We start from the raw sequence: 11,755 nt of genomic DNA on the forward strand, positions 1-11,755 counted from the left end.
AGGTTTTCACTATCTAATCTGAGAGCAGTATAATGTGGAGACAGAGACCATGATTCCAGCAATGGGTTACTCACTGGGCTGATTAGTGTTGTTTTTTTTTATAAATTCACCATTTTATTAGCAAGAGATGATCACTAAAGGACTAGTTGTCCTGCCACCAAGTAAGTCAGCCACACCCCCACCCCTGATTGGCAGATTTCTGCCTATGCACAGTGTACACAGAAAGCTGCTAATCAGTTATGTGGGTGGGGCAATACAGAGCTAACACTTCAAACTTCAGAGATCTGCAGTAAACAATATGTTTCAAAGCTGCAGCAACCAGTAAAATAAGTGATACATTTCTGAAATGCGGTTCTCTGCCCCTACATTATGCTGCTCTCACATTGCATAGCAAAAACCTGGCGACAGATTACCTTTATCTCTTAGAGAACAAAAGAATCAGTAGTTCAAAATCAGACATGCTGTGTCCTTCTCTTCCCTGATGTCATATGTGGAGAGAGAGTTCTTGGTGTGGTGGTATTTCCTTAACACCGTGGCTGGACCCATCAATATTAGCAGATTTGGCATACATTAGTGTAATGTGTTTAGCAGCCTTACGTCTGTGATGGATAGGGGAAAATCAACGTAAAGTAAACATTTTGTCTGTGTCTCCATAACATCACTATATACATTTTCTTTTGTACATGGATAAGGATTGGATATTTTTTTGTATGTTTTTATGTTATACTGCATATTGCTTGTTACTGCATACCTTTTTGTTTTATTAAAGATTCTTTTCTACAGATACATTTTGTCTCCAGGTTTTCTTTTCACTAAATGATGTGTGCTTTTCAATATTTGTGGCTTCTGTGGTTTATTCTCTAGTTACTTTGTATGTCGTATAGTAGAAGATTAGATATTACCGTAGTTATTGCTATCAAATAAACAGTTTGTATTACTGCGAATTAATGGAATTCTGATAAATAAAATGAATGATGTTCCAAATGGCCCCGATTCATCAAGATTGCCGAATTTTCTCTGGTCTTTATGAAGGGGTGTGGTGGAGTAAGAAGCTTTTGATCAATGAAGAGGTACAGTGGGGAAAAAAGTATTTAGTCAGCCACCAATTGTGCAAGTTCTCCCACTTTAAAAGATGAGTGAGGCCTGTAATTGACATCATAGGTAGACCACAACTATGAGAGACAAAATGAGAAAACAAATCAAGAAAATGACTTTGTCTGATTTGGCAAGATTTTGTTTTGCAAATTATGGTGGAAAATAAGTATTTAGTCATCAAAAAACATGCAAGATTTTTGTCTCTCACAGACCTGTAACTTCTTCTTTAAGAGGCTCCTCTGTCCTCCACTCATTACCTGTAGTAATGGCACCTGTTTGAACTTGTTATCAATATAAAAGACACCTGTCACAGCCTCATACAGTTACACTCCAAACTCCACTATGGTGAAGACCAAAGTGCTGTTGAAGGACACCAGAAACAAAATTGTAGCCCTGCACCAGGCTGGGAAGACTGAATCTGCAATAGGCAAGCAGCTCGGTGTGATGAAATCAACTAGCGGAGTAATTATAAGAAAATGAAAGACATACATGACCACTGATAATCTCCCTCGATCTGGGCTCCATGCAAGATCTCACCTCGTGGGGTCAAAATGATTAGAAGACTGGGAAGTAAAAATCCCAGAACCACAAGGGGTACCTAGTGAATGACCTGCATAAAGCTGGGAAGCTGGGACCATGATAACGAAGGCTACCATCAGTAACACACTACGCCGCCAGGGACTCAGATCCTTTAGTGCCAGAAGTGTTCCCCTGCTTAACCCAGTACATGTCCGGGCGCGTCTGAACTTTGATAGAGAGAATTTGGATTATCCAGAAGAGTATTGGGAGAATGTCATATGGTCTGATGAAACCAAATTAGAACTCTTTGGTAGAAACACAACTCGTCGTGTTTGGAGGAGACAGAATGCTGATGTCATGGTTCGCCTCCCTGTCCACATGGCTAGGGGGAGGAGCCTTCTCTCGAGCCTCACTTCCAGACCCTGGATGCCTTAAAAGCTGGCATTTCCAGTGAACCAGTTCCGGCTATAAGCTTAGCACTGCTTTGCCTGTGATTGCTGGTCCTGTGAGTGATATCCTGATCTGTCTGTTCCTGTGCCCCCGTGCCCTTGTCTGTGTTCCATCCCCTGGTCGTCCCTCCTGTCCTCTGTCCCCTCTCCTATTTTCCCACTCGGTTGCTTCCTCCGGTACTGACCTTGGCCTGGCTTTGACTCCACTTTTGCTCGTTCCTCCGGTCCTGCTTCTGCCCGTAAGGTGTTTGACCCAGCCTGTCTGACTATTCCTTGCATGCTCTGCAGCTCTGCTTCTCAGCTGTGCTTTGAGGTAATGCATGAGAACGCTGTGAATTCACTTCCTGGTTCTCATTGCTCTGTGTAGTGTATTATGCTACAGAGCTCTGGCTCCCCCTGGTGGCAGCATTAAAGCTGAGTTGCAACCATACAACACCATACCTACTGTGAAGCATGGGGGTATCAACATCATGCTTTGGGGCTGTTTCTCTGCAAAAGGACCAGGATGACTGAGCCATGTACATGAAAGAATGAATGGAGACATGTAGCCATGTATCGTGAGATTTTAAGCGCAAACCTCCTCCCATCAGCAAGGGCATTGAAGATGAAATGTGGCTGGATCTTTCAGCATGATAATGATCCCAAGCACACTGCCAGGGCAACGAAGAAGTGGCTTTGTAAGAAGCATATGAAGGTCCTGGAGTGGCCTAGCCAGTCTCCAGATCTCAACCCCATAGAAAACCTTTGGAGGGAGTTGTAAGTCTGTGTTGCCCAGCAACAGGCCCAAAACATCACTGCTCTAGGGGAGATATGCATGGAGGAATGGGCCAACATACCACCAACAGTGTGTGCCAACCTTGTGAAGACTTAAAGAAAACGTTTGACCTCTGTTATTGCCAACAAAGGATATGGAACAAAATATTGAGATGAACTTTTGTTCTTGACCAAATATTTATTTTCCACCATAATTTGCACAAATTTTTTTTTTTGCCAAATCAGACGCGGTGATTTTCTGGATTTGTTTTCACATTATGTCTCTCATAGATGTGGTCTATGATGTCAATTACAGGCTTCTCTCTATCTGAAGCGTCTGATGAGTGATGTGCACCATGCTATGAATCTTACATGTGTCCCAGCAAATTTTTTGCTCAACTCAGAATTGTGATACAATTTTGAGACTTTTCAAGGAATTTACTGCAGAATTCTAGTGAAATTGCTTCAGTAAATCCAGATTATTCAATGTGTATTTTCTTATGCTGTTAAGGTGTCCAAATAACAAATGTTTATAATTAATGTAATATAATAATTTCATGTTGCTCTACAAACAACACTGGCTACAAAAGGTATTAGTGGTTTATTTAAAAAATGTCTTCTCTTTAGTACCATTCCTCAAAAAAATTGCCCCAAAAACTCTTTGATAAAGTGGTTGTCAACTTTAACAGGTAACTATGTTGGTGACATTGTGTCAACAGTGCAGTCACCGCTCTAGTCAATCACTGAGCTCAGTGATCATGCAGTGAGGGTGACAGCTCACGACGCTAAGCTCAGTGATTGGCTAGATCGGTGATGTGCGCAGTTGACGTGACATCACCGCTGTAGTCAAAACACTGGAGCAACAACGGAGAGCCAGTGCTGGACCCAGTGAGGGTGACTACCTGCTGAGATTATTATTTTTATGTACTTTACATACTCTGGAGCCCACTTTTCTGAAAGTGGATAACCATTTAAATATTACATTTTAAAGCAGCAGACACAATTTCTAACAAATCATCTCTTTACAGTACGACAATGCTCTCTTTGTTTCTTTCATGCAGTCCCTAGATTGTTTGTTAATGAAAAAAATTAATGTCTGCAGGAAGCGGCTCTGGTTATTACCAGTCTCCTGATGCCTTATCTAGCCTTACGGAGGCATAAGTTTCAAGTACATGACTAGTATAAATTGTAACTCTGGATATATATATATATATATATATATATATATATATATACATATATATATATATATATATATATATATATATATATATATATATATATATATATATATATATATATATATATATATATATATATATATATATATATACAGTTATGCCTGAAAGTGTTGGCACCCTTTAAATTGTTCCAGAATGTATTTCACCCAGAATATTTGCAGTTACACATGTAAATTGAACATATTTTCACACAAAACCCCCAAAATGAGCTAAACAAATTCGGTGGCAGCTTTCCAAAATTGTGGGTAAACAACTTTGCTTCAAGCATGTGATGCTTAATGAAACTCACCTGTGACAATATGAAAATCACACCTGAAACCAAATAAAAAGAAGAGAAGTTGACTCAATGTTTGCATTGTGTGTCTGTGTGTGCCACACTAAGCATAGAGAACATCATAAATGAAGAATTGAAGAGGTTAACATACCGCGCTGCTGTGAAAATAAATGATGCAGGAAATCCTGGATAGTAATCTTTATTATTGATGCATTTCGGAGAAAGTATCTCCTTCTTCATGATTGAAAAAAATTACAAAGGTACGTCTGTGACTTTTTGTCCTGAAGAAGGAGATACTTTCTCCTAAATGTATCAATAATAATGATCACTATCCAGGATTCCCTGCATCGTTTAGTTTGACAGAAACACAGTATTTTTACCCCTTGATCTCTTTGTTTATGAAATCCTCCTTTGGGACTGTAGTAGCTGTTTTTCTGAAGATTTTCTAAGTGGTTGTGACTGAGCGTACTTTCACACTTGCGTTGTTTTCCTTCAGTTGCAATCCGCCATTTTGGGAAACAGTGGAATCCGTTAACGGATTGCGATTAATGGACCTGCGTTGCTTCCGCTGGCCAATGCTGCGTTGCTTCCGCTGGGCGGAAGGAGCGCAGCATGTAACGTTTTTTGAGCAGCGCAATCCGTAGGATTTCGCTGCTCATGCTCTCTCTGGCTCCCTGCACACGTAACCAGGATAAACATCGGGTTACTAAGCAATGCGCTTTGCCTAGTTACCCGATATTTACCCTAGCTACGTGTGCAGGGAGCCTGACACTTTCCCGCTCGGCTCCGCCCCCTCTCACATTCCACTCCACATGTATACACGCACGCACACAGACACACACACACACACACACACACACACACTCACACTCACACTCACCTGTCCCCAGCTTTGCATTCCTCGCTGCACTGACGTCCTCAGCGCCATGTTCCCACTCGGCTCCACCCACCCCGCACTCCGCCCCCTCACACATTCTCAGCAGCCGAAGGATCAGCTGATCACCCGGCGACCTGCTGCTGTGAGTGATCAGCTGATCACCCAACGACCGGCTGCTGTGAGCGATCAGCTGATCACCCGGCGACCGGCTGCTGTGAGCAATCAGCTGATCACCCGGCGACCGGCTGCTGTGAGTGATCAGCTGATCACCCGGCGACCGGCTGCTGTGAGTGATCAGCTGATCGTTCACAATAGTCTGCCGCCGGTAAAACTGTAAAGACGAAAAAAAAAAAAGATTCCGTTGTTTTGTATGATCCATTGCATCCGTTGTGCCACTAAATGCAACACATCTGTTGCATCCGTCACAAACGCAATACAACAGATGCCATTCAACGCAAGTGTGAAACTACCCTCACAACCTACTCAGGTGAGCAACTCCGATATCTTCCATCATATTAGGATAAGACCCTATCCGTGCTTTTTTGTCTTTTCAGTAGTATTATTCATTGAAGCATGGAAGTCAGAAAGAGAAGAAAACTGTCTAAGGACTTGAGAACCAAAATTGAAGCAAAATATCAACACTCTCAAGGGTATAAGTCCATTTCCAGAGATCTTGGTGTTCCTTTGTCCACAGTGCACAGCGTAATCAAGAAGTATACAACCCTTGGCAGTATAGCTAATCTCCCTGTATGTGGATGGCAGACATGAAAGGCTGCAGCGCAGGATATTCAAGATGGTGGGTAAGCAGCCCTAATCAAGTTCAAAAGAAATTCAAGCTGTCTTGAAGGCTAAGGGTGCATCAGTGTCAGCACAAATTATCCATTGGTATTTGAATGAAATGAAACACAGGAGACCCAGGAAGACCCCACTGCTGACACAGAGACATAAAAAAGCTAGACTGCAGTTTACCACAATGTATGTGAGTAAGTCAAAATGTTTCCGGGAAAGCATCTTGTGGACAAATGAGACCAAGATAAAGCAGCTTTTAGGTAAAGCACATCATTCTACTGTTTAAAGAAAAAGCCATGAGGTCTAAAAAGAAAATAACACATTATCTACAGTCAAGTATGTTGGAGGCTCAAAGATGTTTTGTTGTTTTTTTATTTGCTGCTTCTGGCACTGAGTGCCTTGACTGTGTGCAAGAAATGAAGAGGCAATAAAAGGGTTAAATCTCATGCTGCCGTGCAAAAAAGACAATCAAGGTATAACCAGAGTGATTTATTGTGAGTGTGTTTTGAGAGATTCCATCTCCTTCATCAGAAAAACACGTTCACAATAAATCACTCTCTGGTTATACCTGGATTGTCTTTATGCACGGCAGTGGCATCTAACCCTTTGACATAGCAAATAATACACTGAAAACTCATTGTGGGAATGTAGCCTTAAGCCACGTGCACACGGTGAGTATTTGTAACCAAAACCAGGAGTGGGTAATAAATACAGAAGTGGTGCTCATGCAGGGCCGGCTCCAGGTTTTTGTGGGCCCCGGGCGGAAGAGTCTCACTGGGCCCCATCCACACACAGACACGCACATACAGATACATACACATACAGGCATACATACATATACATATTTGAAGACAAACTCACAAAAATACTTATAAACAGACAAATCTATACAGTCATATACAGTGATATACATAGATACACATCATACATGCATACAGACATTCCCGCTTGTCTCCATCCAGCTCCTCCTGGGCATGTGGCTGTGCTGCATGATGGCCATCACTAACAGACATGGCCGTGTACAGTGCACACTGACACTGCTGTATATACATCACAAGAGAGGCTGGGGGCTACAATATATACATCACTTGAGGGGCAGGGGGCATAGACATTACTGGAGGGCATAGATGTTACTGGAGTAGCAAACAGCTCTGGGGGTATACACATTACTGGGGTGGGTTGCACATACGGCTCTGGGGGGCTGCACACATGGGTATGGGGGGGGGCGCACGCACAGCTCTGATCCATACATACACACTCACACAGCTCTGCTACACACACCCCTTTATAGCACTGTTGCACACATCTCTGCTGCATATGTACAGACACAAACACACACACAGCTCTGCTGCATATATACACATCACTGTTGACCGAAGACTATATATACACACAGTTTTGCTGCACACATCTCTGCTACGCTGCCCAAACAGTACATAGTCATAAAGCTCTGCTGCCCAGAGTAAATACACACTCTGCTGCCCAAAGAGTATAATTACACACATCTCTACTGTAGACAGACACATACTCGGCTCTGCTGCACCCAGACACACACAGCTCTGCTTCACCCAGACACCCACTCGGCTCTGCTTCACCCAGACACACACTCGGCTCTGCTTCACCCAGACACACACTCGGCTCTGCTTCACCCAGACACATACTTACTGTTGTAGTTATCTCCTTTTAATGCAAGGGGTTTTAGATTATGATGGGACATGATGTGAGACATGTGCACACGCTGCTCTGGGGGCCCCACACACTTGGCTCTAGGGGCCCCACACACTCGGCTCTGGGGGCCCCACACACTCGGCTCTGGAGGGCTCGAACACACAGCTCTGGGGGGCCTACGCATAGTTGGGGGCCAAGACCTACATCTCCGGGGGGGAGGGGGAGCCAGGACCTACATCTCCAGGGGGAAAAAGCCCATACAGCTCACTGGGGCCCATAAATCGGGGGGCGGGGAGGGGTGTAGAACATACCAATCAAATCACTGTGGAGAGGGGGCCCACACAGCGCTGGAGGGCAGCGTTGTGCTGGGGGTCGCTGGCTGGCACTGTTCCTTGTCTTCATCTGTGGGACAGTGACTGGAGCAGGACGCTGCGCGATAGCTCCGCCCACAGATGAAGTTCAGACAAGGAGTTTACAGGGAACACTGTGGACAGCGTACCTTAAAGGGACAGCATCCGCAGTTTCCTGCAGAGGACTGCGGTTCCCAGAACTCGCGAATGGGCCCCCCCCGGCTGTCCAGGGCCCCGGCATTTGCCCGGGTATGCCGGGTGGTGACGCCGGCCCTGTGCTCATGCTTCTGTTACAATTTTCCTCTGATTGTCCTATTCCTGGTTTTGTCTTACAAATACTGAAATAAAAATTCACCAAATACTCAGTGTGCGAGTATTAGCCTTCCTGGAACAATTACTTGCAGAAGCTCAAGTCACAGGGGAAATCCTTCCCTTATAATTAAGTTGTTTTCATATCATAGATTCCTTCCAGTAAACTAACTATAAAGTAAATTGAGTGAATGTCTGCAGTGGAGCACATTTTATTTTAACAAAACAGGTACACCTAAAATTATGATGGGCACCCAGAACAGCTGATCTGAAAGGCACAGTTTCTATAGTTAAAAATACTGTAGCCCAGTGGCCAGCCACCACATATGTATGATTAATATTTTAACAAAACAGGAGCAAAGTCTCTCAAAATCTTTACATAGTTAGTGTCTCGATTTACTAACACCTTTCATGGAAATAGACTGTAAAAAAATAGCATGCTGTGTTCTTGAAGCTGATAAATTATCTAACCAGCCTTTAAAAATAAAGGAGTTGTCTTGTCACAACATATTGACCTCTCATCAATGATAAAAGGTCATCAATATCAGATCGGTGGCGATTCGACACCTGTCCCCCGCTGATCAACTATTAAGCCCGCTTTACACGCTACAATATATCTTACGATGTGTCGGCGGGGTCACGTCGTGACTCACATCCGGCATCGTAAGTTACATTGTAGCGTGTGACAGCTACGTGCGATTGCGATTGAACGGTAAAACGTTCATCGCATGCACGTCGTTCATTTCCTAAAAATTGAACGTCAGGTTGTTCATCGTACCCGGGGTAGCACACATCGCAGTGTGTGACACCCTGGGAACGATGAACAGCCGCTTACCTGCATCCCGCGGCTCCCGGCCGGCAATGTGGAAGGAAGGAGGTGGGTGGGATGTTTACGTCCTGCTCGTCTCCGCCCCTGCGCTTCTATTGGCCGGCTGCCGCGTGACGTTGCTGTGACGCCGAACGTCCCTCCCACTCCAGGAAGTGGATGTTTGCCGCTCACATCGAGGTCGTATGGACGGGTAAGTACGTGTGATGGGAAAAAATCATTTGTGTGACACGTTCAACAAATTGAACGTGCCACACATATGATGGGGGCGGGTACGATTGCATACGATATCGTATGCTTAATCGTATGGTGTAAAGCAGGCTTTACTCACGCCAGCAGCAGATCTATGTAAACACTATGGGATCGATTGCCAGAAAACTGGAGTAAAAAAATCTCAAACTGCTCAACCTGCTTCAAAAATGCTTGGAAAACTGTTTCATGTGAGTTTTTTCCTTAAAGCCCTATTAAAAAATGCGAAACCAATTCGCTGCACACACACACAAATTGTAGAGAATTAATCTAGCTAACGCATGATGCTGGTGTAATTAGGTGGGCTTTGCACATTACGACATCGCATGCCGATGCTGCAATGTTGAGTACGATAGTCCCTGCCCCTGTCGTACGTGTGATATCTTGTGATAGCTGCCGTAGCGAACATTATCGCTATGGCAGCTTCACATGCACTCACCTGTCCTGCGACGTCGCTCTGGCCGGTGAACCGCCTCCTTCCTAAGGGGGCGGGTCGTGCGGCGTCACAGCGACGTTATACGGCAGGTGGCCAATAGCAACGGAGGGGCAGAGATGAGCAGGATGTAAACAGCCCGCCCACCTCCTTCCTTCTCATGGCAGCCGGGACGCAGATAAGGTGATGTTCCTCGCTCTTGCGGCTTTACACACAGCGATGTGTGCTGCCGCAGGAACGAGGAACAACATCGTACCTGTCGCTGCACCGGCATTATGGAAATGTTGGAGACTACACCGATGATACAATAACGACGCTTTTGCGCTCATTCATCGTATCAAAAAGGTTTTACACACTACGACATTGCAAGTGACGCCGGATGTGCTTCACTTTCGATTTGACCCCACCGACATCGCACCTGCGATGTCGTAGTGTGCAAAGCCGGCCTTAGACTCTTGGTCTGTAGACACCTATATAGTCGGTCCTGTGAGGCTGGCCTATCCAACAGGCTAGATAAAAGTCTAATTACACCAGTATCATGCGTCAGCTAGATTAATTCTCTACAATTTGTGTGTGTGTGTGCAGCGCATTGGTTCCGTGTTTTTTTTCTCATCTATTATATCCCTAGAAGGTCAATTTGCACGTGACCTCCTTTACCAACTGCAGATCCACATTTCTGTTTAGTCAACTAGTGCTTGAGTGCTGCCAATCCCAACAGTTTTAGAGTTTCAGCCTATCAAAAAACATCTGGTGGGAAAGAAAGAAAGTACCGTACATGTCACAAAAAAAAACCTCTTACAAACTACTTTACAACGTCTTCCGGTAAAACCTCAGTAAACTAAAATCTTCTACAAAAACTGCACTGAAGAGCATTCTAATAGAAAAACTATTTGACCACCTCCTAAGATCTTTGTGTGCATCGAAAACTGAGTAATACACATCAGTGGTTAGTAAACTATAGGAATAGCCCGGACAGCTGCCCCAAAGGGGCTCAAGGGATTGCAGCATGACTAGGAGGGATGCCATGCCATAGGGTCAGTAAGGGGTTAATGTAGAAAGTTTAGTTTGAGCAGGAAATCTGGGGGTGGAACTAAGGGGCAGTTAGGACTAGGGGTCAGTTTGATTGGTCAGGGGTGGAGCTGTTGAGGGGTCGTATATAGGTCAGGTCAGGGGTGTGGGTGGGCATTCCTACCTGGACGGTGACTGGAATCGTTCCCGCCCGCCGGCCATGATGGTAGATTCAACATCGACGAAGAAGACTAGGAAGACCGTGATTTCTCGCAGCGGTGGAAAGGAGGGGGGTGTCTGAAGGTGGGGGTTTGCACAGAGGAGAGGACGGAACCCAGTGCCGGAGCGGGTTACCTCTAGCGGTGCAAATGTTTGGTGAAACGGGTCCTTGCTGGGTTGAGTCTCAGTGGGACATGGTGTGGGCAACATCTGGCCAGGGCTCTCGAGTCGGTGTGTTGCGGCTGAGGGTCAGGAGGTGGGCCGATGTTGCAAGGAACAGTTTGGTCAACCTTCAGGTACCCCCCCTCCTTTTTCGGGTGTTCTTCAATGAAGATTTGTATTGTTATATTGCTTATGTTTTGTTATTAATAAATGGGGCTGCTGTGGCCTTTATATCCAATGTCACGCAGTGTTTGTGTTTTTTTTAGATAAGAACCCTAGTGGGTAGGGGATGTTGGGTGAATGATAAGGCCTTTAGTCAGACATTCCGGAGTTATGTTACTGGCGACACTTTCTGTCAAGAATTGGCATTACAAGGAGCTACAGTTTCATTTTCCTTTTTCCGGCATTGAAAGGTCCAAGCAAGTTTAGTTTCTTCCATTATCTCCATAATACGGGGGGGTCATGGGGCTAAGTGCAGAGGAAAGAGCGGGCAGCAGGAGGCTCCTAGCATTGCTGAACACTGCTGATCTATTC

The sequence above is a fragment of the Anomaloglossus baeobatrachus genome, chromosome 2 (genome assembly GCF_048569485.1).
Source record: "Anomaloglossus baeobatrachus isolate aAnoBae1 chromosome 2, aAnoBae1.hap1, whole genome shotgun sequence".
Lineage (NCBI taxonomy): Eukaryota > Metazoa > Chordata > Amphibia > Anura > Aromobatidae > Anomaloglossus > Anomaloglossus baeobatrachus.